This window comes from Aegilops tauschii, chromosome 1 (assembly GCF_002575655.3).
Source record: "Aegilops tauschii subsp. strangulata cultivar AL8/78 chromosome 1, Aet v6.0, whole genome shotgun sequence".
Classification (NCBI taxonomy): domain Eukaryota; kingdom Viridiplantae; phylum Streptophyta; class Magnoliopsida; order Poales; family Poaceae; genus Aegilops; species Aegilops tauschii.
In genome coordinates this window covers 280,092,744-280,118,127 of record NC_053035.3, presented here as the reverse complement: position 1 = coordinate 280,118,127, position 25,384 = coordinate 280,092,744, and the positions used below count along the sequence as shown (strand labels likewise).

General features: G+C 44.5%; 1 pseudogene; it reads left to right on the top strand.

Moving 5' to 3' along the window:
- The first annotated feature begins 223 nt into the window (after positions 1–223).
- Positions 224–25,384, top strand: part of LOC141029156 (uncharacterized) — a 71,290-nt pseudogene continuing 46,129 nt past the window's right edge.

Sequence of the window (25,384 nt, the reverse complement as noted above, 5' to 3'; positions counted from 1 at the left end):
CTTGTAGTGGCCTATGTAGACGATTTCCTCGTAGACGTGGATGTGCAGGTCGACGGTTTCTTGCATGGCGAGGCGCTGCGCGGCGAGCACAGCCTCGAGGTGCACATTCTTCGTCGCGATCTCCGGCAGCTGCAGGACCACCAGTGCTTCAAAGGGTGTGTCACCTTGGAGGCCTATGAGGGTGGCAGGCAACGAGGAGCCTAGGCGCGCGGTCTAGAGCAGTATGGCAAGGTCGTCTGCGCGCTTCTTGACGGCGGTGAACTTGCGGATGGAGTCAACCATCATCTGGCACATGCGAGAGGTGAAGCCGGCGTCGATGAGGGCTATGACGCCGGCGGTCGCCAGCACCGTCTGGAAACACTGTGCGGTGCGGGGGTGCAGGCAGCGTCTTGGACGATCCGGCACAGCCGACTGTCGCTCGTGTCCGTCGACACCATGGGTGCTTGTGGCTTCTGGTCACTTGGTCTTGGTCTTGGATGGAGTGGGCAGTGTTGCGCGGAGACTAGGAGTAGATAGATTGGAGTGGTAGGGCGCCTTTATATGAGAGTCCAAATTGCGTTGCATTCACATCGTGCTGGCTCCATCCTGCTTCTCCAATTACTTACTCCTACCTCTACATGCTAATTGAATGCGGAGGCATCATTGACCGTTCAACATTTCGGGAACCGCTACCCTCTGCCTTGCTGGCATTCAAGTCGTATCAACGTAAATGCATGTTAAAAAGAGACTAGTCAGTAGTAGTATACTCAATATTGTGCACCGCGGCCAAGGCGGGGAGGAAAACGAGAGAACTACGTATTTATTTACGGTGTAGATTCACTCATTTTGCTCCGTATGTACTCATTTAGGGTGTAGTCACTTGTTGAAATCTCTATAAAGGAAAATACTCCCTCCGTTTTTATTTACTCTGCGTATTAGAGTTGACTGAGGTCAAATTTTCATAAAGTTTGACCAAGTTTATAAAAATCAATATAAACATTTATCATAACAAATATATATGATGTGAAAGTATATTCAATAATAAATCTAATTGTATTGATTTGTTATTGCTTATGTTAATTTTTTTATAAACTTGGTCAAAGTTTATAAAGCTTGACTTTTATCAAAGCTAGCTAATACTAGGACTAAATAAAAACAGAGGGAGTATTTAGGAACGGAGGGAGTAGTCCCTCCTTTTCGGTTTACAGGGCTATACTATTGAGAGCAAGTACAATAGTGGGCTTATAGCATGCTTACATTGCAATTTTGTCTCATGCAAGAGCCTGGCTATATGTGTGTTCCAAGGGTCCGCACCACGCCCCACCCCTACACAAAGCCTGCCACGCGAGCGTTCGCAACTGCCACGTTTGGGTTGTGCTTGGCTCTTCGCCTCTTCGAGAAGACGAACAATGATGCTACTACTTCTATAGTATCGAATCAACTGATGCATGTCCGTCCACCGCGTGCTTGAGGGATAGCTTGTTGTAGTAAGCAAAAACACGTCCTCGTCTGTGAGCGACCGCGCGCATGGGCGAGGGAGAGGGCGTGTATTAGTAAAATCAAGCTTCTCCTCGTTGTACAAGTTGACGCGACACATCATAGCACTGGCCCCGCATGCTTTCCTCTAAACTTGGCTAAAAGACCCATAGTGTACAATATATTTGCTGCAACCTCTAACATGTACCCCACCACAAATTAAAATATATATTCCTATCTTGTCCAGATGAGCGTGCAAACTACAATCACCAGGATGATAGCTAGGGCCAGAAGATTATTTTAATCAAAAAATGCTTCGAGACGGCCTCATAGCATGGAGCCGACTCCAACGATATTAAGCTTACGGGCATGGTACACGCTATCCTAGACTATGTCACTATACCTCCCCTACACATGAAACTGCCACACGAGCGTCTGGGTTGCACTTGGCTCTTCGCCTCTTCAGGAAGTCGAACAATGATGGTACTACTGCACTGGAGTACTACTAGTATGGTTCTGGCCATCTGACACCGAATGAACTGCTGCATGTCCACCGCGTGTGGGAGGGAGAGCGTGTAGCGAAAGCTTCTCCTAGTCTTGCGAGCCACCACACTCATGGGCGAGGGAGAGGGTGTTGTAATCAAACTTCTCCTTGTTGTACGAGTTGACGCGACACATCAAAGCAGTGCACTCGATATATTTCAATAATTTGCATTTACCGATGCATTAATTACAATGCATGCATGCATGCCGTGACTTTCCTTTTGATACTTGCATGTGTTGATTTAATGCACCTTGAAGTAGTAAGTATGTGACGGTAAAACTTTGTAGTGCCCCGGCCATAAAGCAAGAGATGGTTGTGCACGAGGAGGGCGAGATCATGCCGATGGAATAGGACCCGACGATGGAGCTCTCTATGGTCTCTATGGACCTCACCTTGCTCCATTGCCCCTTGTGCCTCCGCCCCTTGAAGCCTCCAGTGTATGAGGTTCGAATACACCTCATCCGTTTGGCTGATCGAGCAAGGTGCAGGTTTCTTGATTGGTGTGTTGTTCGATTGATTTGTGCAGTGCAAGGGAGTGCACCTAGCCTGCATGGACTGCCGCGGCGAGCACCACGGGAACCAGCGGCAGTGCCAGAAGTGCGAGCGCGGCGGCGGCTTCGACATGCGGAATACGGCGATGGACGTCGTCCTCTCCTCAGTGAGGGTGGAGTGCCCGCACGAAGGATGTAGGCTCTACGTCACTTACCACAAGCTCGCCAATCACCAGAGCGTGTGTCCGCTCGCGCCCTGCAAATGCCCCGTGCCCGTCTGCGGCTACGACGGCCCGCCGCTGGCACTCTCCCACCACATCAGCGCCATGCATCCCATGCCCGTGCATAGGATCCATAGGATCCATGTAGCGACCCAACCTCAAACGGTCAAGTCTCTGTGCTTCAGTGTCATCCCTGGATCGGTAATGCTGACACACACAGTACTCGAAGGATTTATATCAGAGTAGCAATATCACACTTATTACATCGAATGTCTCAAAAGAGAACTTATTACAGTAAATATGGCTTAAGGCCATCTATAACGATAACAACGGAAGACTTGGAAGATAAAGTGAGTCCATCAACTCCAACGGCATAGCTGAGTTGCACGGAAACGACCTAGCGAACCTTATTCCTCGTATGAAAACTCTGCAACATCATATGTCGCAGCCCGAAAACGAGTCAGCACACAGAATATGCTGGCAATGTAACACAGTAGAGCAATGAACAGATAAATGTTATCACTACATGCATATATGGCTGGTGGAGGCTCTATGGTTACAAGGTTTTTGCGAAAAGCCAATTTTCCCTACTTCAAAGGAATAAGTTTTATTTTAACTATCATGGTAGTTGAAACATCATTGAGAAGGCACCCCCATCTCAATCCCAATTAAAGTAATCATTAACCCAACAAATTAAATTAGAGTGATGAGATACAATAGGATAATCCAAGTACTAGATACTCAAGATGTCCATAACCGGGGACACGGCTAACCATGATTAGATTGTACACTCTGCAGAGGTTTGCGCACTTTTCCCCACAAGACTCGATCTCCTCCGTTGGATTTCTCGCACTACATGATGTTTGAGAACGGATGACCGAGACACAGTCTTTCAGAAGCATTAACTCTTTACTCCGGGTGGACAGTTACACCTACTTTCCCTCTACATCTGCTAGCCCACCACTGAAAGAGGTCACAGAACATACTCAACTATGCCAGAGCCCATAATGGCTTGTGGCTGCACACGGAAGTTTCTAGCATGAATAATCTCATGATCCCTTTGAGCCTGGGTGGCGGACCATAGGAGGATCACACGGTATATCCCCGGGATCTCCTAGGACAACACTGGTATATCCCCAGGTGCCCAAACGGGCAATCCACCCAGATGTGTATTAAAGTTGCCACCTTAAGTTGAACCATTAATTAACAATCTCACATCTGTCATGGATACACTCAAAACCCAATCCACGTCTACGAGCATAGCATAGCAATAATAGCATAACGTAGAAGTAACTCCCAAGGGTTTGATAATAAACAGGGCAATAGGTTCTACCTCATCAACTACTTCCCAAACCCACAAGTTAAACACATCCTAATCATGCAGTGTTTGAGGATTGGAACTAATGCATAAAAACTAGGTATGAAAGTGTATGATCAATGTGTTACTTGCCTTGCTAACGATCCGCAAAACCTAGGGACTCGTAGTAGCACGCTTCGCACTCCGGGAACTCTATCGCAAACAAACAATAGCATACATAAGCAATCAATCATAGATGCATGGGCAAAACTCAAATAAGAAGATCTAACCTGAAAGTTCAACTTAAGAACTCCGGTTTGCAAAAAGAATCAAATCAAACGGAGCAACGAAACTCAAACTGCGAAAGAAACAAGATCTATTTACTATTATGGACTAAGGTCAAATTTTACAGTACCAAAATCTTGTTCAAGTTGTTTAAACAGAAAGAGGGCTTCGAGACGAAGATCTAGGCGCTTGAATCGCCTGATCCCGATAAACTAGCGAAAAGTTATACTAGAAAGAAAATCGGATCAGAAATCACGATCGAAAAAATCGCGAAAAACCCAAGAAAAAGAAAATCCGACGAACAGACTAACGAACGAACGTTCGCTGTCTGCGATTCACGGGCGAAAACCGTTCGTTTAAACGAACATACGGACGAACGTTCGCTAAATAAATAAATCGACGGAAAAACCGATTTAACGAAATAAACCGGAAAAAATAAAAAAAACTGGGGGTTAACCGAAGAAAACCGACCGGTCAACGGCGGTCAACAGCGAGATCCGACGCGGCGGCGGCGGCTCCGGCGACGGCGGGCGGCGGGGCAGCGGCATGCGGCGGCGGCGCGCGAGGCGGCGGCTAGGGTTAGGGCACGGGGTGGGCTGGCGGCGGCGGTGGGCTGCGGGGGCAGGGGGCCGGCTTATAAGGGGGTCGGCTTATGTCGGTTACACTTTTTAAAAAAAAATTACGACGTGCAGAAAAAGAAAGAAAAGAAATACTAAACGGACTCTAAAAATTCCGAAATAAATTTTGTCCGTCCTCTAAAAATATGCCGGACAAGGTGAACATTTATTTGGGCCTATAATGCAATTTTGAAAAACGCATATTTTTCCTATGCAAATAAAATAGCAATAAAATCCCAAATAAAAATGTTTATTTGTTTTGAATATTTTTCCTCCAATATTTCATTATTTTTGGGGAAGTCATATTATCCCCTCTCATATATTTTAATATGAAATATTTTTGGAGAGAAAAACAATAAAACAAATGATCCTCGTTTTTTCGATATTTGATAAAATTCAAATATGAAAACGGTGAAATCCCCAACTCTCTCCGTGGGTCCTTGAGTTGCTTAGAATTTTGAGGATCGCAAAACAAATATGCAATAAAATATGATATGCAAGAATGATCTATTTATAACATTCCAGGGATGTTACAAACCTACCCCCCTTAAGATGAATCTCGCCCTCGAGATTCGGGTTGGCTAGAAAATAGGTGTGGGTGGTCTTTGCGAAGATCATCTTCTCGCTCCCAGGTGGCTTCATCCTCGGTATGGTGGCTCCACTGAACTTTGCAAAACTTGATAACCTTGCTGCGAGTGACTCGGCTGGCAAACTCGAGAATCTTGACCGGTTTCTCCTCATAGGTCAGATCACTGTCCAACTAAATCGCTTCCAGGGGCACTGTATCTTTCAGAGGAATATCGGCCATCTCTGCATGACACTTCTTCAACTGAGAAATGTGAAACACATCATGTACTCCTGACAGCCCTTTGGGTAATTCCAACTTGTAGGCAACCTCTCCCATACGTTCCAAAACTCGGTATGGTCCTACAAATCTCGGGGCTAACTTTCCCTTAACACCAAAACGTTTCACTCCTCGCAAGGGTGACCCTCGCAGATATGCTCTGTCTCCAATTTCAGAGTCTACCTCCTTGCATTTCAAATATGCATAACTCTTCTGCCTGGACTGAGCTACCTTCAGTCTGTCCCGAATCAACCTAACCTTCTCTTCAGACTCTTTGATCAAATCTGGTCCGAACAACTGTCGGTCTCCAACTTCATGCCACATCAACGGTGTTCTGCACTTTCGTCCATCCAGGGCTTCAAACGGTGCCATCTTCAAACTGGCCTGGTAGATATTGTTGTATGAGAACTCCGCGTAGGGAAAATTCTCATCCCAACTAGATCCATAATCTAGCGCACAAGCTCTCAACATATCCTCCAGAATCTGGTTTACTCTCTCGGTCTGTCCATCTATCTGCGGATGAAAGGTTGTACTAAACTCTAGCCTCGTACCCAAAGTTTGGTGCAACTGATGCCAAAACTTTGAAGTAAACTGTGTTCCTCTATCTGATACGATGGTCCTCGGAACTCCATGCAGACATATGATCCTGGTCATATATATCTTGGCCAACTTCGCACTGGTATACGTGGTCTTCACTGGAATAAAGTGAGCCACTTTGGTCAAGCGATCAACTACTACCCATATAGAATCATATCCTGATCGGGTCCTGGGTAGTCCGGTGATAAAATCCATGCCAAGCTTATCCCACTTCCATTCGGGTATCGGCATAGGTTGTAGCAATCCTGGTGGCTTCTGATGCTCTGCCTTCATTCTCTGACATACATCACAAACGGCTACATACTCTACAATATCCTTCTTCATACCAGTCCACCAGAAACGCTCCTTCAAATCCAAATACATCTTGGTGTTTCTGGGGTGAATCGAGTATGGTGAGTCATGAGCCTCTTGTAGTATCAACTTTCTGAGCTCCGCATTGTTGGGTACATACATACGATCTTCAAACCACAAGATGTCGTGCTCATCCTCACGAAAAGCTTTGGCCTTTCCTTCGCCCATTTTCTCCTTTATCTCTGCAATCTCCTTATCATCCTTCTGAGGTTCTCGAATCTTCTCCAATAGTGTTGACTGAACTGCCAATGTTGCAACAAAACCTTTAGGAACTATCTCCAATCGAAGCTCCCTGAGATCCTCGGCTAACTCCTTTGGCATCCCTCCGCTTACGAGGGTGTTCACATAACTCTTACGGCTCAAAGCGTCTGCTACGACATTGGCCTTACCTGGATGATAATGAAGCATCATGTCATAATCCTTTATAAGCTCCAACCATCTCCTCTGCTTGAGGTTTAGCTCCTTCTGGGTGAAAATGTACTTCAAACTTTTGTGGTCCGTGTACACATCACAGCGGTTACCGATCAGAAAATGTCTCCAGGTCTTGAGCGCATGCACCACAGCTGCTAACTCCAAATCATGCGTGGCATAATTCAATTCATGCGGTTTAAGTTGCCGTGAGGCATACGAAACAACTCTTCCATCTTGCATCAGTACTCCTCCAAATCCTAAGCGAGAGGCGTCGCAATACACTTGGAAATCCTTGCGTATATCCGGCAGAATCAGCGTTGGGGCTGTAGTCAAACGTTTCTTCAACTCCTGAAAACTTGCTTCACATTCATCAGTCCAATGGAACTTGGTGTCCTTCTTCAACAAGGCCATCATTGGCTTTGCAATCTTAGAGAAATTTTCAATAAATCTCCGATAATATCCCGCGAGTCCGAGAAAACTGCGGATCTCTCCAACTGAGGTGGGTGCCAACCACTCGGTGACTGACTGAACTTTGGTGGGATCCACTGCTATACCTTCTCCCGATATAACATGTCCAAGAAATCCAACTTCCTTCAACCAAAACTCCCATTTGTTGAACTTGGCATACACTGATGTTCCCTGAGCTTCTCGAGAACTAATCGCAAATGCTCCTTGTGCTCCTCTTCATTCTTCGAGTATACCAAGATATCATCTATGAACACCACGACAAACTTATCCAAAAACTCCATAAACACTTTGTTCATCATACTCATGAAATAGGCAGGGGCGTTAGTCAATCCAAATGACATAACCGTATACTCATACAGCCCGTACCTTGTAGTGAAAGCTGTCTTTGGTATATCCTTCTCTCGAACCTTCAGTTGGTGATATGCTGATCGCAGATCGATCTTCGAAAACACTTTAGCTCCTATCAACTGGTCAAACAAATCATTGATCATCAGCAGTGGGTACTTATTTTTGATTGTCACTTCGTTCAACGCACGATAATCAACAACCATCCTTAACGATCCATCCTTCTTCTCAACCAAGAGCACAGGGGCTCCCCATGGTGATGAACTTTGTCGCATGTAACCCTTCTCCAACAATTCCTTAATCTGCTTCTTAATCTCCTCTAGATCATTTGCGGGCATCCGGTATGGTCTCTTTGATATTGGCCCGGTGCCTGGCAATAGCTCTATCAAAAACTCGATGTCTCGATCTGGTGGCATGCCTGGTAACTCCTCTGGAAAAACATCCGGATAATCCTTCACTACAAGCACTTCCTCCTGAACAACTCCCATGAGAGAATTTACTTGGTTCCTCCTAGGCGCATGCCTAGATACATACTTGATCCTTTTTCCCTCCGGGGTGGTGAGCAAAATTGACTTACTCGCGCAATCGATGTTTCCCCCATACATCGATAGCCAATCCATGCCTAGAATCACATCCAATCCTTGTGACTCCAAAATTACCAGGTCTGAGGGGAAAACATGGCTTCCAATGGTTAATGGCATCTGAAAACATCCTTGTCTTGTCGTATACTCAGCTCCTGGCGAACTTACTAACATGGGTGTCCTAAGTACCTTAGTGGGCAACTTATACTTATCCACGAATCCCCTTGATATGTATGAATGCGATGCACCAGTATCGAAAAGAACAATTGCAGTAAAAGACTTAACCAAAAACTTACCGATGACTGCATCAGGCTGCTCCTCAACCTCCTCCACGTTCACGTGGTTCACTTGTCCCCTATTAAAAGGGTTGGGCTTCTTCCCAGCGCTTCCATTACCATTGTCGTTCTTCAATTCCGGACAATCGTTGGCGTAGTGCCCAGTCTTCCCGCACTTGAAACAAGTAATGTGACTTTGATCCTTCTTGGCGGGTGTGGCTGGGTTAGAGCGGTTCTGATTGTTGCCTGCTCCATTCCCGTTTCCATTCTTGAGACCACTGTGATTATGGGAACTTCCTCCATTGTGAGTGTGGCCTCCATGGTTATGAATAAGTCCTCCCGAGTTCGGGGTTAATCGGGGCTTCTGCTGAGCTCCTGAGTTGTACCTTCCTTGCCCATACTTCCTCTTGCGGCTCTCAATCTGCTGTTGCTTCCCTTCCATCATAAGGGCCTTGTCTACCAACTCCTGGTAGTTGGCAAATGTTGCCACCATCAACTTCATGCCCATCTCATCATTCAGCCCTTCCATAAACTTCTCATGTTTAGCGGCATCTGTGGCTACATCATCAGGGGCATAGCGAGATAACTTGCTAAACTCATCCACGTACTGGGCTACAGTACGGTTCCCCTGGCATAAGTTGCGAAACTCACACTTCTTCATGCTCATAGATCCAGTTGAGACATGGGCTGTGCGGAATGCTTGCTGAAACTGATCCCAAGTGATATTGGCTATAGGGAAAGTGGCTGTGTAATTCTCCCACCATGAGGCTGCTGGTCCATCCAACTGATGTGCGCCGAAATGCACCTTCTCTGCATCTGTGCAACCAGCGGTGGTCAACTCCCTTCCAATCTTGCGTAGCCAATCATCCGCAACTATCAGCTCGGCGCTACTGGAAAACACCGGCGGCTGCAAACTCAGGAAACGAGCTAAGTTGTCAACTGGTGGTGGTGGCGGAGGGTTGTTGTTGTTGTTGTTGCTGCTGCTGTTGCCTTTGTTCTGGACTAATATCTGCGTCAAGGCATTCTGTTGTTGGATCAACTGGGTGATCTCCGGTGGGAAGACAAATCCGGTGTCACGTCTCGGAGGCATCTGATGGGTTTAGAGGGGAGAGATTAGAATAGAAAAGGGGTCTAGTGAGAAAGCACTACCCATATGCACATGAGACAAGCACAAACATATCACACCAAATCAACAAGCAAGGGCATACAAACGGTCTAAAACTATCGTTAAAACTGCTCAAACTACTACTATATACATGGGGGAATACTACTAATCATATGGTGGTTGCTACCTCTTGAGCACTGCGTTGGATTTCCCCGAAGAGGAGAGGATGATGCAGCAAAGTAGCGTAAGTATTTCCCTCAGTTTTTAGAACCAAGGTATCAATCCAGTAGGAGACTACGCACAAGTCCCTCGCACCTACACAAATAACAAACTCCTCGCAACCAACGCGATAAAGGGGTTGTCAATCCCTTCACGGCCACTTGCAAAGATTAAAACTGATAGAGATGATAGATAATATTTTTGGTATAAGGAAGCAAGGTAAAATAAAAGGCAAAGTAAAAAAGCAAAGCAATAATAAAGTGATGATAGATTAATATGATGAGAATAGACCCGGGGGCCATAGGTTTCACTAGTGGCTTCTCTCAAGAGCATAAGTATTCTACGGTGGGTGAACAAATTACTGTTGAGCAATTGACAGAATTGAGCATAGTTATGAGAGTATCTAGGTATGATCATGTATATAGGCATCACGTCCGAAACAAGTAGACCGAAACGATTCTGCATCTACTACTATTACTCCACTCATCGACCGCTATCCAGCATGCATCTAGAGTATTAAGTTAAAACAGAGTAACGCCTTAAGCAAGATGACATGATGTAGAGGGATAAATTCATGCAATATGACAAAAAACCCCATCATGTTATCCTCGATGGCAACAATACAATACGTGCCTTGCTGCCCCTGCTGTCACTGGGAAAGGACACCGCAAGATTGAACCCAAAGCTAAGCACTTCTCCCATTGCAAGAAGAACCAATCTAGTTGGCCAAACCAAACTGATAAATTGAAGAGACTTGCAAAGATAACCAATCATACATAAAATATTTCAGAGAAGAATCAAATATTGTTCATAGATAGTCTTGATCATAAACCCACAATTCATCGGTCTCAACAAACACACCGCAAAAAGAAGATTACATCGAATAGATCTCCACAAGAGAGGGGGAGAACATTGTATTGAGATCCAAAAAGAGAGAAGAAGCCATCTAGCTACTAACTATGGACCCGAAGGTCTGAGGTAAACTACTCACACTTCATCGGAGGGGCTATGATGATGTAGAAGCCCTCCGTGATCAATTGCCCCCTCCGGCGGAGCTCCGGAAAAGGCCCCAAGATGGGATCTCGTGGATACAGAAAGTTGCAGCGGTGGAATTAGGGTTTTGGCTCCGTATCTGATCGTTCGGGGGTACGTAGGTATATATAGGAGGAAGAAGTACGTCGGAGGAGCTTCGTGGGTGTTGGGGAACGTAGCAGAAATTCAAGATTTTCTACGCATCACCAAGATCAATCTATGGAGTTTACTAGCAACGAGAGGGAAGGAGTGCATCTACATACCCTTGTAGATCGCGAGCTGAAGCGTTCAAGAGAACGGGGTTGATGGAGTCATACCCGTCGTGATCCAAATCACCGATGATCCTAGCGCCGAACGGACGGCACCTCCGCGTTCAACACACGTACGGAGCAGCGACGTCTCCTCCTTCTTGATCCAGCAAGGGGGGAGGAGAGGTTGATGGAGATCCAGCAGCATGACGGCGTGGTGGTGGAAGTAGCGGGATTCCAACAGGGCTTCGCCAAGCGTTGCGGGAGGAGGGAGATGTGTCACGGGAGGGAGAGGGAGGCGCCAGGGCTTAGGTCTTGCTGCCCTCCCTCCCCCCCCCCCCCCACTATATATAGGGCCAAGGGAGAGGGGGGCGCAGCCTTGGCCCTTCCTCCAAGGAAGGGTGCAGCCAGGGAGGAGTCCATCCTGCCCAAGGCACCTCGGAGGTGCCTTCCCCCTTTAGGACTCTCCCTTTCCCTTATCTCTTGGCGCATGGGCCTCTTGGGGCTGGTGCCCTTGGCCCATATAGGCCAAGGCGCACACCCCTACAGCCCATGTGGTCCCCCGGGGCTGGTGGACCCCCTTGGTGGACCCCCGGACCCCTTTCGGCACTCCCGGTACAATACCGATAATGCGTGAAACTTTTCCGGCGACCAAAATAAGACTTCCCATATATAAATCTTTACCTCCGGACCATTTCGGAACTCCTCGTGACGTCCGGGATCTCATCCGGGACTCCGAACAACTTTCGGGTTACCACATACTAATATCTCTACAACCCTAGCGTCACCGAACCTTAAGTGTGTAGACCCTACGGGTTCGGGAGACACGCAGACATGACCGAGACGACTCTCCGGTCAATAACCAACAGCGGGATCTGGATACCCATGTTGGCTCCCACATGCTCCTCGATGATCTCATCGGATGAACCACGATGTCGAGGATTCAATCAATCCCGTATACAATTCCCTTTGTCAATCGGTATGTTACTTGCCCGAGATTCGATCGTCGGTATCCCGATACCTTGTTCAATCTCGTTACCGGCAAGTCTCTTTACTCGTTCCGTAACACATCATCCCGTGATCAACTCCTTGGTCACATTGTGCACATTATGATGATGTCCTACCGAGTGGGCCCAGAGATACCTCTCCGTTTACACGGAGTGACAAATCCCAGTCTCGATTCGTGCCAACCCAACAGACACTTTCGGAGATACCTGTAGTGCACCTTTATAGCCACCCAGTTACGTTGTGACGTTTGGTACACCCAAAGCATTCCTACGGTATCCGGGAGTTGCACAATCTCATGGTTTAAGGAAATGATACTTGACATTAGAAAAGCTCTTAGCAAACGAACTACACGATCTTGTGCTAGGCTTAGGATTGGGTCTTGTCCATCACATCATTCTCCTAATGATGTGATCCCGTTATCAACGACATCCAATGTCCATGGTCAGGAAACCGTAACCATCTATTGATCAACGAGCTAGTCAACTAGAGGCTTACTAGGGACATGGTGTTGTCTATGTATCCACACATGTATCTGAGTTTCCTATCAATACAATTCTAGCATGGATAATAAACAATTATCATGAACAAGGCAATATAATAATAACCAATTTATTATTGCCTCTAGGGCATATTTCCAACAGTGGGGCCCACGAGACAGGGGGTGCGCCCTAGGGGGGCGCGCCCTCCACCCTCGTGGCCACCTCCTGGCTCCCTTGGCATAGGGTCCAAGTCTCCTAGATTGCTTTCGTTGAGAAAATCACGTTCCCGAAGGTTTCATTCCGTTTGGACTCCGTTTGATATTCCGTTTCATCGAAACACTGAAATAGGCAAAAAACAGCAATTCTGGGCTGGGCCTCCGGTTAATAGGTTAGTCCCAAAAGTAATATAAAAGTGAATAATAAAGCCCAATATGGTCCAAAACAGTAGATAATATAGCATGGAGCAATCAAAAATTATAGATACGTTGGAGACGTATCAGCCATCCCCAAGCTTAATTCCTGCTCGTCCTCGAGTAGGTAAATGATAAAAAAGAATTTTTGATGCGGAGTGCTACTTGGCATAATTTCAATGTAATTCTTCTTAATTGTGGTATGAATATTCAGATCCGTAAGATTCAAGACAAAAATTCATATTGACATAAAAATAATAATACTTCAAGCATACTAATAAAGCAATCATGTCTTCTAAAAAAAACATGGCCAAAGAAAGTTATCGCTACAAAATCATATAGTCTGGCTATGCTCTATCTTCACCACACAAAGTATTTAAATCATGCACAACCCCGATGACAAGCCAAGCAATTGTTTCATACTTTTAGAATTTTTCAAACTTTTTCAATCTTCACGCAATACATGAGCGTGAGCCATGGACATAGCACTATATGTGGAATAGAATGGTGGTTGTGGAGAAGACAAAAAGGGAGAAGATAGTCTCACATCAACTAGGCGTATCAACGGGCTATGGAGATGCCCATCAATAGATATCAATGTGAATGAGTAGGGATTGCCATGCAACGGATGCACTAGAGCTATAAGTATATGAAATCTCAACAAATGAAACTAAGTGGGTGTGCATCCAACTCGCTTGCTCACGAAGACCTAGGGCAATTTGAGGAAGCCCATCATTGGAATATACAAGCCAAGTTCTATAATGAAAAATTCCCACTAGTATATGAAAGTGACAAAACGAGAGACTCTCTATCATGAAGATCTTGGTGCTACTTTGAAGCACAAGTGTGGTAAAAGGATAGTAACATTGTCCCTTCTCTCTTATTCTCTCTTTTTTTTTCTTTGGGCCTTTTCTCTTTTTTTATGGCCTCTTTTTTTTCGTCCGGAGTCTCATCCCGACTTGTGCGGGAACCATAGTCTCCATCATCCTTTCCTCACTTGGGACAATGCTCTAAAAATGATGATCATCACACATTTATTTTTCTTACAACTCAACAATTACAACTCGATACTTAGAACAAAATATGACTCTATATGAATGCCTCCGGCGGTGTACCGGGATATGCAATGAATCAAGAGTGACATGTATGAAAGAATTATGAACGGTGGCTTTGCCACAAATACGATGTCAACTACATGATCATGCTAAGCAATATGACAATGATGGAGCGTGTCATAATAAACGGAATGGTGGAAAGTTGCATGGCAATATATCTCGGAATGGCTATGGAAATGCCATGATAGGAAGGTATGGTGGCTGTTTTGAGGAAGATATATGGTGGGTGTATGATACCGGCGAAAAGTGCGCGGTATTAGAGAGGCTAGCAATGGTGGAAGGATGGGAAAAAGTGCGTATAATCCATGGACTCAACATTAGTCATAAAGAACTCATATACTTATTGCAAAAATTTAGAATTCATCAAAAACCAAAGTATTACGCGCATGCTCCTAGGGGGATAGATTGGTAGGAAAAGACCATCGCTCGTCCCCGACCGCCACTCATAAGGAAGACAATCAATAAATAAATCATGCTCCGACTTCATCACACAACAGTTCACCATACGTGCATGCTACGGGAATCACAAACTTTAACACAAGTATTTCTCAAATTCACAACTACTCAACTAGCATAACTCTAATATCACCATCTTCATATCTCAAAACAATTATCAAAGATCAGACTTTTCTTAGTATTCAACGCACTCAAAAGAAAGATTCACAAATCTTGAATACCAAGCATATTAAGATTATTTAGGCAATTTACCATGCTATTTAAGACTCTCAAAATAATCTAAGTGAAGCATGAGAGATCAATAGTTTCTTTAAAACAAATCCACCACCGTGCTCTAAAAGATATAAGTGAAGCACTAGAGCAAAATCATATACGTCAAAAGATATAACTGAAGCACATAGAGTATTCTATCAAATTCCAATTCATGTATGGCTCTCTCAAAAGGTGTGTACAGCAAGGATGATTGTGGCAAACTAAAAATCAAAGACTCAAATCACACAAGACGCTCCAAGCAAAACACTTATCATGTTGGTGAATAAAAATATAGCTCCAAGTAAAGTTACCGATGGAAGTAGACGAAAGAGGGGATGCCTTCCGGGGCATCCCCAAGCTTTGACTTTTTGGTGTCCTTGGATTATCTTGGGGGTGCCATGGGCATCCCCAAGCTTAGGCTCTTGCCACTCCTCGTTCCATAATCCATCAAAAGATTTCACTCAAAACTTGAAAACTTCACAACACAAAACTCAACAGAAATCTCGTGAGCTCCGTTAGAGAAAGAAAACAAAAGACCACTTCAAGGTACTGTAATTAACTCATTCTTTATTTATATTGGTGTTAAACCAACTGTATTCCAACTTCTCTATGGATTATAAACTCTTTTACTAGCCATAGATTCATCAAAATAAGCAAACAACTCACGAAAAACAGAATCTGTCAAAAACAAAACAGTCTGTAGTAATCTGTAACTAACGCAAACTTCTGGAACCCAACAAATTAAGCCAAAATTGGAAGACCTAGATAATTTGTTTATTGATCAGCAGAAATTGGAATCAGTATTTTATCACGTTCTGGTGATTTTTAACAATTCGGGCACTGAGAGCAAAGTTTCTGGAAATTACAGCAAGATCAAATAACTCTTAATCCAAGAAGATCCTATAGGTTTAACTTGGCACAAACACTAATTTAAGCACAAAAACACAACTAACCAGAGACTAAACAAAATTTATTTTGACTAACATAAACAAAAAACAAAAAAAAAAATTTGGGTTGCCTCCCAACAAGCGCTATCGTTTAACGCCCCTAGCTAGGCATAAAGATACGGATAGATCTAGGTATTGCCATCTTTGGTAGGCAATCCATAAGTGGCTCTCATGATAGATTCATATGGTAATTTTATTTTCTTTCTAGGGAAGTGTTCCATGCCTTTCCTTAAGGGAAATTGGAATCTAATATTCCCTTCTTTCATATCAATTATCGCACCAATCGTTCTAAGAAACGGTCTACCAAGAATAATAGGACATGAAGGATTGCAATCAATATCAACAACAATAAAATCCACAGGAACATAATTCCTATTTGCAACAATAAGAACACCATAAATCCTTCCAATAGGTTTTTTAATAGTAGAATCCGCAAGGTGCAAATTTAGAGAGCAATCTTCAAATTCATAGAAACCTAGAATATCACATAAAGTTTTTGGAATCGTGCAAACACTAGCACCCAAATCACACAAAGCATGGAATTCATGATCTTTAATTTTTATTTTAATAGTAGGTTCCCACTCATCATAAAGTTTTCTAGGGAAAGAAACTTCTAATTCAAGTTTTTCTTCATAAGATTGCATCAAAGCATCAACGATATGTTTTGTAAAGGCTTTATTTTGACTATAAGCATGAGGAGAGTTTAGCACGGATTGCAACAAGGAAATACAATCAATCAAAGAACAACTCTCATAATTAAATTCCTTGAGATCCAAAATAGTGGGTTTAGCAACATCTAGGGTTTTACTTTTTTCAATCCCACTTTTATTAATTTCATCATCAAGATCTAAAAACTCCAAATTTTTCGAACGCCTTCTAGGTAAAGGTGGATCATATTCAGTCCCATCATTATCAAGATTCATATTGCAAAACAAAGATTTAATAGGGGACACATCAATAACTTTTAGATCTTCATCTTTATTTTCATAGGGATCGGAAGAACACGCTTTAATAAAGGCATCTTTTGAAGCACGCATCCTAGCGGTTCTTTCCTTGCACTCATCAATGGAAATTCTCATGGCTTTGAGAGACTCATTGATATCATGCTTAGGAGGAATAGATCTAAGCTTTAAAGAATCAACATCAAGAGAAATTCTATCAACGTTCCTAGCCAATTCATCAACTTTAAGCAATTTCTCTTCAAGCAAAGCATTAAAATTCTTTTGCGAATTCATAAACACTTTAACACTAGTCTCAAATTCAGAGGGCATCTTATTAAAATTTCCATAAGAGTTGTCGTAGGAATTACCATAATTATTAGAAGGATTACTAGGATAAGGCCTAGGATTAAAATTCCCTCTATACGCGTTGTTACCAAAATTATTCCTACCAACAAAATTCACATCCATAGATTCATTATTATTCTCAATCAAAGTAGACAAAGGCATATCATTAGGATCAGAAGAAACACTCTTAGTAGCAAATAATTTCATAAGTTCATCCATCTTTCCGCTCAAAACATTGATTTCTTCTATCGCATGCACTTTTTTATTAGTAGATCTTTCAGTGTGCCATTGAGAATAATTAACCATAATATTATCTAGGAGTTTAGTAGCATCTCCTAAAGTGATTTCCATAAAAGTGCCTCCCGCGGCCGAATCCAAAAGATTTCTAGATGCAAAATTCAATCCGGCATAAATTTTTTGTATAATCATCCACAAGTTCAAACCATGAGTAGGACAATTACGTATCATTAGTTTCATTCTCTCCCGAGCTTGTGCAACATGTTCATGATCAAGTTGCTTAAAATTCATAATATCGTTTCTAAGAGAGATGATCTTAGCGGGAGGAAATACTTAGAGATAAAAGCATCTTTGCACTTGTTCCAAGAATCAATACTATTTTTAGGCAAAGACAAAAACCAAGCTTTAGCACGATCTCTAAGCGAAAAAGGAAATAGCTTCAATTTAACAATATCATTATCAACATCTTTCTTCTTTTGCATACCACACAAATCAATGAAGCTATTTAGAAGAGTAGCGGCATCTTCACTAGGAAGGCCGGAAAATTGATCTTTCATAACAAGATTCAACAAAGCAGCATTGATTTCACAAAATTCAGTATTGGCAAGAGGAGCAATCGGAGTGCTAAGGAAATCATTATTGTTGGTATTGGTAAAGTCACACAATTTGGTAGTATCTTGAGCCATAGTGACAAGCAAGCAATCCAACACACAAGCAAACAAGAAGCAAGCGAGAAAAGGTAAACGGAAAGGAGAGGAGGAGGAAAAAGAGGGCGAATAAAACGGCAAGGGTGAAGTGGGGGAGAGGAAAACGAGAGGCAAATGGCAAATAATGTAATGCGGGAGATGAGATAGTGATGGGTACTTTATGTTGACTTTTTGCGTAGATCTCCCCGGCAACGGCGCCAGAAATTCTTCTTGCTACCTCTTGAGCACTGCGTTGGATTTCCCCGAAGAGGAGAGGATGATGCAGCAAAGTAGTGTAAGTATTTCCCTCAGTTTTTGAGAACCAAGGTATCAATCCAGTAGGAGACCACGCACAAGTCCCTCGCACCTACACAAATAACAAACTCCTCACAACCAACGCGATAAAGGGGTTGTCAATCCCTTCACGGCCACTTGCAAAGATTAAAACTGATAGAGATGATAGATAATATTTTTGGTATTTTTGGTATAAGGAAGCAAAGTAAAATAAAAGGCAAAGTAAAAAAGCAAAGCAATAATAAAGTGATGATAGATTAATATGATGAGAATAGACCCCGGGGCCATAGGTTTCACTAGTGGCTTCTCTCAAGAGCATAAGTATTCTACGGTGGGTGAACAAATTACTGTTGAGCAATTGACAGAATTGAGCATAGTTATGAGAGTATCTAGGTATGATCATGTATATAGGCATCATGTCCGAAACAAGTAGACCGAAACGATTTTGCATCTACTACTATTACTCCACTCATCGACCGCTATCCAACATGCATCTAGAGTATTAAGTTAAAAACAGAGTAACGCCTTAAGCATGATGACATGATGTAGAGGGACAAATTCATGCAATATAACAAAGACCCCATCTTGTTATCCTCGATGGCAACAATACAATACGTGCCTTGCTGCCCCTGCTGTCACTGGGAAAGGACACCGCAAGATTGAACCCAAAGCTGAGCACTTCTCCCATGGCAAGAAGAACCAATCTAGTTGGCCAAACCAAACTGATAAATCAAAGAGACTTGCAAAGATAACCAATCATACATAAAAGATTTCAGAGAAGAATCAAATATTGTTCATAGATAGTCTTGATCATAAACCCACAATTCATCGGTCTCAACAAACACACCGCAAAAAGAAGATTACATCGAATAGATCTCCACGAGAGAGAGGGAGAACATTGTATTGAGATCCAAAAAGAGAGAAGAAGCCATCTAGCTACTAACTATGGACCCGAAGGTCTGAGGTAAACTACTCACACTTCATCGGAGGGGCTATGATGATGTAGAAGCCCTCCGTGATTAATTGCCCCGTCTGGCGGAGCTCCGGAAAAGGCCCCAAGATGGGATCTCGTGGATACAGAAAGTTGCGGCGGTGGAATTAGGGTTTTGGCTCCGTATCTGATCGTTCGGGGGTACGTAGGTATATATAGGAGGAAGAAGTACGTCGGAGGAGCTCCGTCGGGCCCACGAGCACTACAAAAAAAAGACACATCCATGACATTTTGGGCCGAACAAAAAAAATTCTGTCATACATATGACACTTCTATGACGATAATTGTGACAAAACCCGGTATCATCATAGATGTGGTGGGCTCCTACTTCTATGACAAAAAATCATGACAGAAAATGGGCTTTTCGTCCTGAGCGGGCCGGAGACGCAGCTGCATGACATTCTTTGGGCCGTCCATGATGGAAAAAACCATGGTAGAAGCGAGGGGGAGGAAAATTTTGGGGAGTTCCCGGTTACGGTGGGAGGTCGGTGTAACACCCCGGATGTAACTTTCCATATTTGTAACTCCAACTCTTGCCATTTTCGGCTATGTGCTATGATATTCCCTCCATGGTTGGGTTCTTGTCTTTCGTTTTGCATTTTTGTTCATGTCATGCATTGATCATGTCATCATGTGCATTGCATTTGCATACGTGCTCGTCTCATGCATCCGAGCATTTTCCCCATTGTCCGTTTTGCAATCCGGCGCTCCCATCTCCTCCGGTGCACCCCTCTTGTTTTCTTTCGTGTGCGGGTGTCAAACGTTCTCGGAATGGACCGAGCCTTACCAAGTGGCCTTGGTATACCACCGGTAGATCACCTGTCAAGTTTCGTGCCATTTGGAGGTCGTTTGGTACTCCAACGGTTAACCGGGTAACCGTGAAGGCCTTTTGAGTGTTGCAGCCCAACCCTCCTCAAAACCAGCCCAAAACCCACCAAACTCTCTTCCATGCTGTAGGTCGTTCGATCACGATCGTGTCGGCGAAAACCGCACCTCATTTGGACTCTCCTAGCTACCTCTACCTATTTATAGATGACCCTCCCGAAAAAACGAACGCAGATGAAACCCTAACTTCGTCCCCTCCGCGCCGCGGGACAAAAATCGCCACTGACGGACACGTCCGACTCCACCGCCGCCGCCACGTGGCGCGCCACCGCTCTCCGCCGACGCAGACCCGCGAGCCCGCGCGGGGCCCTCCCGGGCCCGAGCGCCCGCGCGCCCGACGGCCTTCCCCTGCTCCCGTGCGCTGCCGCCTGCCCGCGCCGCCGCCGTGCAACCGCCGCCGCGCGCCGCCTCCCCGCCGCCACGCCTCCCCGCGCCGGCGCCGGCGCCGGCCACCGCCGCCTCGGGTCACCCCCTCGCCGGCCACTCCGACCGCCGGGCTTCCTCTCCTTCCTCTCCCGTCGGCCGGCGAGCTCCCTCGAGCCGGCCCCGATCTGGATCCGTTCGAGCACTATAGCAGGTTGACTTTCCCCGAGACCCTGAAAATCTTCCAAGTCTTTATTTTTTTTCCAGCATATACCCATGTTCATCATTGCATAACTCTCTGCATATAGCTCCGTTTCGTGCGTGTAATATGTCAAATTGTTCATCACGAGATGCTCTACATTTTGTTCCATTGCACCATGTTCATTAGAGGCCATCTTGATGCCCAAATCTCTGGTGCAAGAGTGCTAGTTGCTGTTATCTGCTGGTTCTTAGCCGAACTTGGAGATTTGTTATTTTTTGTATCATTTAATCTGTGCATCTTATGGGTATGAGCTCTACATGTGTTTTGTTATATGCCATGCCATCTTTCTAGTGGTGTATGCCATGTATTTTTGTGATCTCTGTGGTGACTAGCACAAGCATGCAAAGTAGACTCCGTAATGTTTCTGATTTCAGGGACTTAGTGATTTCTCTAAGTCCTTGTCTGCTGTTATTTTGTTGCCATGTAAACTTGAAGCTACAGAGAGATCCATGCTTATTTTGAGATACTTCATTAAGGATGTTTTGGACATATGGTTATGCTCTATTCATTCATACCCTTGTTTGAAATTATGGAGTAACCTAGCATGTCTAAATCGTGCTCTTCTTTTGCTATAAAATGTTCCTGGCAGAATGTTAACATGATATTTAATCTTTCCATGGTTGTTGCTAGTGATACAAGCATGCTATGATTTCTCTCTTGCCATGATTAGCTTCATAAACATGCCATCTTGCCGTGTGTATGCTTGTTTTGTCATGCATTGCTTTGTGGTGAGTGCATCAAGCTCACAAAGATGCCATCATAATGTTGTTTCTGCCATGCTCTGTTTTCTGCCAAGTCTGAAATCTGTTAACGAAACTTGCTATGTTTACATGAGTGCAATTGTATTTTATGATCATTTTTGGCTCATGGTCAGTAAGGGCCTTTTGTCATATGTATTTAGTAGAATACTACCATGCCTTGTTTTACCATGTTAAGTTCCTGTAGCATGTTGATTTCGTGCTCTGAACATTGCTACCTGATGCTGTTTATGCCTTGTCCAGTATTTTCACCAAGTCTGTGATGCTGATATCTTTTGCACTTTTACCACGCTTATTTGAACCTGTTATGGTGTGATCTAGCCGTAGCTCAGTGTTCATCTTTTGTCAAGCATTTCCTGTAGATCACTGCCATATGCTTTGTTACTATGTTGGGGTGCTGTAGCTTAGTTTCTTGATGTTATCTAAGTGCTATCATGCTGTTAATCTCAAATTCGTGTCATTCTTGTTTTGCTTGCCATTTGCAAACCGTGCATCCGTTTCCGGTGTTCTTTACATCGATTTCAAATGAAATCATCTCTTCTTTCCAGCGGCATACTTGGTTTGCCAAGTTGATGCCTTGTTCATCATTTTTCCTTCCGGAGCACGCATATGCATGCATATCACATCTCGCATATCATGGCATGTACTGCATCATGCTGCTTGCGCATTGCACCATGATTGATTGTGGTTCCATTGCTTGTGTTCTTGCTTTGGGCAGAGCCGGGAGACGAGTTCGTGAATGAGGAACCTGTTGAGTACGCGAACGAGGATCAAGCTTTCGACAACTCTGAGAACTTTGCAGGCAAGATGACCACCCCTCGAAATCACTTCTATCTTTGCTTTGCTAGTTGTTTGCTCTATTGCCATGCTGCGCTACCTATCACTTGCTATATCATGACTCCCATATTTCCATGTCAGCCTCTAACCATCCTTTCCTAGCAAACCGTTGTTTGGCTAAGTTACCGCTTTTGCTCAGCCCTTCTTATAGCGTTGCTAGTTGCAGGTGAAGATGAAGTTGGTTCCATGTTGGAACATGGATATTTTGGGATATCACAATATCTCTTATTTAATTAATGCATCTATATACTTGGTAAAGGGTGGAAGGCTCAGCCTTATGCCTGATGTTTTGTTCCACTCTTGCCACCCTAGTTTCCGTCATACCTGTGTTATGTTCCTTGATTTTTGCGTTCCTTACACGGTTGGGTGATTTATGGAACCCCCTTGACAGTTCGCTTTGGTTAAAACTCCTCCAGCAAGGCCCAACCTTGGTTTTACCATTTGCCACCTAAGCCTTTCCCTTGGGTTTTCGCGAGCCCGAGGGTCATCTTTATTTTAGCCCCCCCCCCCCCGGGCCAGTGCTCCTTCGAGTGTTGGTCCGAACCGGGCAGACTGTGGGGCCACCACGGGGCAACTCGAGGGCTGGTTTTACTCGTAGGCTGACCTATCCGATGTTGCCCTGAGAACGAGATATGTGCAGCTTCTATCGGGATTTGTCGGCACATCGGGCGGCTTTGCTGGTCTTGTTTTAACGTTGCCGAAAAGTCTTGTAGACCGGGATTCCGAGACTGATCGGGTCTTCCGGGAGAAGGAATATCCTTCGCTGACCGTGAGAGCTTATAATGGGCTAAGTTGGGACACCCCTGCAGGGTATTATTTTTCGAAAGCCGTGCCCGCAGTTATGAGGCAGATGGGAATTTGTTAATGTCCGGTTGTAGAGAACTTGTCACTTGACCCAGCTAAAATACATCAACTGTGTGTGTAGCCGTGATGGTCCCTTCTCGGTGGAGTCCGGGAAGTGAACACGGTTTGAGTTATGTATGACGTAAGTAGGAGTTCAGGACCACTTCTTGGTCATTACTAGATGACGACCGTTCCGTTGCTTCTCTTCTCGCTCTCTTTTGCGTATGTTAGCCACCATTTATGCTTTTTGCCTGCTGCAGCTCCACCTCACTACACCATCCTTTCCTATAAGCTTAAATAGTCTTGATCTCACGGGTGTGAGATTGCTGAGTCCTCGTGACTCACAGATTCTACCAAAACAGTTGCAGATGCCGGCGATGCCAGTGCAGATGATGGGATCGACCTCAAGTGGGAGTTCGATGAGGAACGTGGTGGTTACTATGTGTCTTTTCCTGATGATCAGTAGTGGAGCCCAGTTGGGACGATCGGGGATCTAGCATTTGGGGGTTATCTTATTTTCATTTGGATCTTGACCGTAGTCGGTCTATGTGTGTATTTTGGATGATGTATGAATTATATTTATGTATTGTGTGAAGTGGCGTTTGTAAGCCAACTCTTTATCCCATTCTTGTTCATTACATGGGATTGTGTGAAGATGACCCTTCTTGCGACAAAACCACAATGCGGTTATGCCTCTAAGTCGTGCCTCGACACGTGGGAGATATAGCCGCATCGTGGGCGTTTCAAGTTGGTATCAGAGCCAGGTGCTCAGCTCAAGTGTGAGGCTTCTAAGAAGAGAATCAGGGATGCAGTTCAGTCTTCTTCTTCTTCTCAAGTGGCTGCTAAACAACAGAAGTTCTACCTTCCTCCTCCTCCGTTTCGTCAGCCTTTCCAGCATAAGATCAAAGGTGGCCATGGATCTTCCCACCCACCCAACCCAGCTCATCAGAACAAGCCTCAGAATCAAGCTCCAAGGTCAAGTGCTCCTTATCATCGTCTGCTCTCGGAAGTGACTTGCAACAAGTGTCAGCAGAAAGGTCACTATGCTAACAAATGCTTCAACCAAAGGCGTCTTCCGCCTCCTCCTCCTGTGAGATCTTCCAGCAATGCAGTGGTCAAGCACAATTCCAAGTTTGCAAAAGTCAACATGATGAATGCAGCTCAGGCAGAAGATTCTTCAGATGTGATCATGGGTAACCTTCCAGTTAACTCTATTCCTGCAAAAGTCTTGTTTGATACTGGGGCATCGCATTGTTTCATGTCAAGACCTTTTTTGCCAAGCATGATTTCACTTCGGAATATTTGGATAGACCTCTAGCAATTGTTTCCCCGGGCAAGCACATGAGTTCTAGTTTGATGGTTCCGAATGTCGGTATCAAGATGGGCGACTATAAATTTCTGGCTAAACCAATGGTTCTTGGTGACTCGGATATTGATCTTATTCTCGGGATGGACTGGCTTTCTAATCACAAGGCTCTACTTGATTGTGCTGCCAGGGAAATTCAATTGACACACTCTTCTGAGGATGTGATTATTTATGCCGCTCGTGATGAAACCATTCGGTTATTTTCTCTCAATGAGAAGGGCGAATTGAATGCCATCTCTCAAATTCCAGTCGTTTGTGAGTATCAAGATGTCTTTCCAGAAGAGCTTCCGGGTATGCCTCCTCACCAGCCAGTTGAGTTCGTTATCGATCTTGAGCCTGGCACGGAACCCGTTTGCAAGCGTCCATACAAGCTTGGACCCAAGGAGCTGAAGGAATTGAAGAAACAGCTCGATGAACAAGAGCGTCTGGGTTTGATCAGACCGAGTTCATCTCCATGGGGTTGTGGTGTTCTTTTTGTAAAGAAGAAGGATGGCACGGACCGACTTTGTGTCGACTACCGTCC